The 5000-nt window shown below is 53.6% G+C and overlaps 1 non-coding gene across 1 annotated transcript in view; it reads left to right on the forward strand.

Annotated features, from left to right (window-relative positions):
- The first annotated feature begins 4144 nt into the window (after positions 1-4144).
- The window catches only part of LOC124774691, a 1909-nt gene continuing 1053 nt past the window's right edge, over positions 4145-5000 (forward strand). The window contains exon 1 of the ribosomal RNA XR_007015439.1: positions 4145-5000. This exon is cut by the window's right edge and continues 1053 nt beyond it. This is a non-coding gene — a ribosomal RNA (small subunit ribosomal RNA).

A 5000-nucleotide genomic window follows, 5' to 3' on the forward strand; every position in this document is an offset into this window, starting at 1 on the left:
GTAGGTCTCCCGCAACATGACCTCCTCCAACGACGATACCGCCATCTATGCGACGCCAAGCCGATTAAGACAGCGATGGCGCCACAGTGCCCGCCTTTCGACGCCACCCACAAAGCCTGCAGCCTCTGTCGACCATAGCACCCAATCTCCAGTGGCTCTGCCGCACGAAGCCGTGGACCGGCAATGACTCCACCCGCACCCGTTCGTGCACCACCCCAACCGCCAAACGCGCACCTCCAGCGGATGAACGGCGGACGTTTCCCGCACTCGTAAAGTGCAATCCACCCCTATAACGTGCGTTTCATGAAGAGTTATTGCCAATATGCGACATTCCCGCTGTCCCTATACATGAGCCGCGACCTGTACCACTTACGAGCGAGAGACGCGATCGCGTTGCTCACTGTACGGCGTCCGATACCGAGCCATCAGCATGTCGGTCCCCATGCGCGTTGCACTCGCACTCGCAGTCGCAAAAACGTGGGGCAAATATATTACGCGGAAGAGTTATAACAGACCGAGCCCCACTGCATGAGGGGAGTCTTTGTCACTAATGTACACAGATGGAACATTTTGGACTGGAACCAGATTACCCGTACACACGGCGCTGATTAGTAATCAATGCAGAGCCATCAAACTACAGAATATATATACAACTGTCCGTATACATGCTGAAAGAGTCTGCCCACAATGGGAACCACACGTCAGCCAGCCACTCTGATCACGCACCACTCTCTGCTTCTAACGGGCGCACATACAATATGTAAGCACCAGCATGGAACAACATCCAGTGCATCCTCTCCGCCACATTACACAATCCACACTATCACAACCAGACCAGGAGGTCCATGCGGAAAATACAATATCCCACCCTTTCGACATCCACCATTGCGCAGATCAGGCACCAACACCCACACATGTCCTATACAACGGTGCACCCAACATCACAATAGTACCTCCTGTCACAGCGCACAAACAATGACATGAGTCAAAGACACAGGTCTGACACAAGCATAGAATTGGAGCGCCGCCTCTAATAAGCCAAAGGTGCATCCTGACGTGACAAATCTGATCATGTCACAAGCATTCACTTACTATAATCACTATCAACGAACCTGCCGCCCCCGCCCCCCCCTACACCTTTCCTTACAACAACGTGTAACCTAACCTAACCTAACCTATGTTGTACCTTAACCTAACCTATGTTGTACCTTAACCTAACCTATGTTGTACCTTAACCTAACCTATGTTGTACCTTAACCTAACCTATGTTGTGCCTTAACCTAACCTATGTTGTGCCTTAACCTAACCTATGTTGTGCCTTAACCTAACCTATGTTGTGCCTTAACCTAACCTATGTTGTGCCTTAACCTAACCTATGTTGTGCCTTAACCTAACCTATGTTGTGCCTTAACCTAACCTATGTTGTGCCTTAACCTAACCCATGTTGTGCCTTAACCTAACCCATGTTGTGCCTTAACCTAACCCATGTTGTGCCTTAACCTAACCCATGTTGTGCCTTAACCTAACCCATGTTGTGCCTTAACCTAACCCATGTTGTGCCTTAACCTAACCCATGTTGTGCCTTAACCTAACCCATGTTGTGCCTTAACCTAACCCATGTTGTGCCTTAACCTAACCCATGTTGTGCCTTAACCTAACCCATGTTGTGCCTTAACCTAACCCATGTTGTGCCTTAACCTAACCCATGTTGTGCCTTAACCTAACCCATGTTGTGCCTTAACCTAACCCATGTTGTGCCTTAACCTAACCCATGTTGTGCCTTAACCTAACCCATGTTGTGCCTTAACCTAACCCATGTTGTGCCTTAACCTAACCCATGTTGTGCCTTAACCTAACCCATGTTGTGCCTTAACCTAACCCATGTTGTGCCTTAACCTAACCCATGTTGTGCCTTAACCTAACCTATGTTGTGCCTTAACCTAACCTATGTTGTGCCTTAACCTAACCCATGTTGTGCCTTAACCTAACCCATGTTGTGCCTTAACCTAACCCATGTTGTGCCTTAACCTAACCCATGTTGTGCCTTAACCTAACCCATGTTGTGCCTTAACCTAACCCATGTTGTGCCTTAACCTAACCCATGTTGTGCCTTAACCTAACCCATGTTGTGCCTTAACCTAACCCATGTTGTGCCTTAACCTAACCCATGTTGTGCCTTAACCTAACCCATGTTGTGCCTTAACCTAACCCATGTTGTGCCTTAACCTAACCCATGTTGTGCCTTAACCTAACCCATGTCGTGCCTTAACCTAACCCATGTCGTGCCTTAACCTAACCCACGTCGTGCCTTAACCTAACCCACGTTGTCGCCTAACGTAACCCACGTTGTCGCCTAAACCTGCTCTGTAATTGTTATACGACTCGTTCAATTAGTGTAGTGTTGCCCACCCGCAACCCTCGCAATATAGTTCGCTACTCGCACTCCCCGCTCCCCTGTGTATCGCTTCATGTTAAACACCTTGCAAGTCTTGCTCACTTTCCACATGCTCCTGCTGTACACTGTAATGTGGATGGCAGCAGGACGTACATGCCGCCCCTCCCCACGTCCCCACCTTGCCCCCTGCCTTCGCAAGCTGGTTGGTGAGAACTTTGCATGTTCAATGCCCTCCGCATGCGACGTACTCAGGCTACGTTGTGGTGCGGCCTGTGTCAACTGTCCGCTAATGTCGTACGCGTAAACCACAATCTGTACTGCACATTCGTCCTTATGTACTGAATGATACATCGTGGCACATGTGTGACCGTACAACGACTGCGCCCAAAAACGGCGGACCATACAGTGCAAATATTGTGCACGCAGCTACGTGTCGTCTCCCTATGAGAGCTGGATTGCAGTGTGGTACGCCATAGAGACGTGTGGGAGGAACGGACGCCGTGGATGGCGATCAGCATGAGCTGTCTGTTGATGTATTCGGACCTAGTCGTCTCTCCTCACACACCGTGATGGCATGGTGCACCGCGTTCCATATCTGCGACATGCTACAGAGGCCGGTTGACAGTCGTTCGAGCAATGGACATCGCATACGTACGGGGGCCACCTTCCACGTATTGTCTAGGCGTGCACATTTTGTTGCGTGTATGTGGGCAGACGTAGTGTGGCGTGACACCTGACACAGGCATGCAATAATCGTGGAAGTTGCAAATGGCGATGGACGCCTGCGTTTTCTGGTGAAGTTACGCAAATGAACAAATGGTAACCTGTTGTGGTGCGGTTGTTCTCGCTAGGGGTGAATCGGTGATGGCGACGATAGGTTGAGGTACTAACCGGTTGTTCCAGCGATACCCACCATGCCGACGAAACTGAACGGCATCTGGGTGTGAAGCGATACGCGGCGGTGGCTGGGTGGGACCGTCCCCGGCCGGTGAGGGGGCGCCTCCCGGCGTGCTGGCCGCGCGGTGCGTGGGCGCACGCGCTACAGCCGGCTGGTGGGGGCGGCCAGTGGCAGGCGCGCCGGCCGACGGACGCGGCAGGCGTCGCAGCTGCGCGCCGGCGCACCCTGCGCGCGGCGCCGTGCGGCCAAAGTAGGTCCTCGCGGGCCCGGTGCGAAGCGCGGTGGACATCTTCAGTGTGCTGGTCCGATTGAGGACTGTGTGCGTTGAGGATGCGCTGCCGCCCGGCGCTCGGCGCCGCGACGCCGTCTGCTGCTCGGTCGCCCCAGCGGTTCTCGCTGGTGGTTTGTATCGCAGCTGTGCGGATGTGTTGGCGCGTGCGCTGTGCTGGGAGAGTTCGCTTCGGCACCCAAGTGGGGCTTTTGTCCTTCTGTGGCGCTGGCGTTGGAGCTGCCGGTCACCGTAGGTGGCGCGTGTTGTCTCCCGCCGGCAATGCCACGACAGCACGCTCCCGGGCCTCTGTCGGCAGCGGCAAGCTCAGTTGGGAGCACGGGTGGTCGCACCGAAAGCGTCTACTCGCCTAACTCCGGGCGATTGCGCCTCTCTCGAACCCGACCAAGTACTTGGGACGGCGCTGCGCGCCGCCGGGACCTGAGAGGGTTTCGAGGTGTATTGTGCAGGGGAGCTCAGCCTCCTCCTGTTTGCAGAATGATTGAGCGGACGCTTGCGTGTTCGCGCGGGCCCCCGGGACACACTCCCGGGCGGCCGGCTGCTCAGCTCTAGTTGACGCAGCTCCCTGGTTGATCCTGCCAGTAGTCATATGCTTGTCTCAAAGATTAAGCCATGCATGTCTCAGTACAAGCCGCATTAAGGTGAAACCGCGAATGGCTCATTAAATCAGTTATGGTTCCTTAGATCGTACCCACGTTACTTGGATAACTGTGGTAATTCTAGAGCTAATACATGCAAACAGAGTCCCGACCAGAGATGGAAGGGACGCTTTTATTAGATCAAAACCAATCGGTCGGCTCGTCCGGTCCGTTTGCCTTGGTGACTCTGAATAACTTTGGGCTGATCGCACGGTCCTCGTACCGGCGACGCATCTTTCAAATGTCTGCCTTATCAACTGTCGATGGTAGGTTCTGCGCCTACCATGGTTGTAACGGGTAACGGGGAATCAGGGTTCGATTCCGGAGAGGGAGCCTGAGAAACGGCTACCACATCCAAGGAAGGCAGCAGGCGCGCAAATTACCCACTCCCGGCACGGGGAGGTAGTGACGAAAAATAACGATACGGGACTCATCCGAGGCCCCGTAATCGGAATGAGTACACTTTAAATCCTTTAACGAGTATCTATTGGAGGGCAAGTCTGGTGCCAGCAGCCGCGGTAATTCCAGCTCCAATAGCGTATATTAAAGTTGTTGCGGTTAAAAAGCTCGTAGTTGGATTTGTGTCCCACGCTGTTGGTTCACCGCCCGTCGGTGTTTAACTGGCATGTATCGTGGGACGTCCTGCCGGTGGGGCGAGCCGAAGGCGTGCGACCGCCCCGTGCGTGCTCGTGCGTCCCGAGGCGGACCCCGTTGAAATCCTACCAGGGTGCTCTTTATTGAGTGTCTCGGTGGGCCGGCACGTTTACTTTGAACAAATTA

This window comes from Schistocerca piceifrons, unplaced genomic scaffold, assembly GCF_021461385.2.
Source record: "Schistocerca piceifrons isolate TAMUIC-IGC-003096 unplaced genomic scaffold, iqSchPice1.1 HiC_scaffold_968, whole genome shotgun sequence".
Taxonomy (NCBI): Eukaryota; Metazoa; Arthropoda; class Insecta; order Orthoptera; family Acrididae; genus Schistocerca; species Schistocerca piceifrons.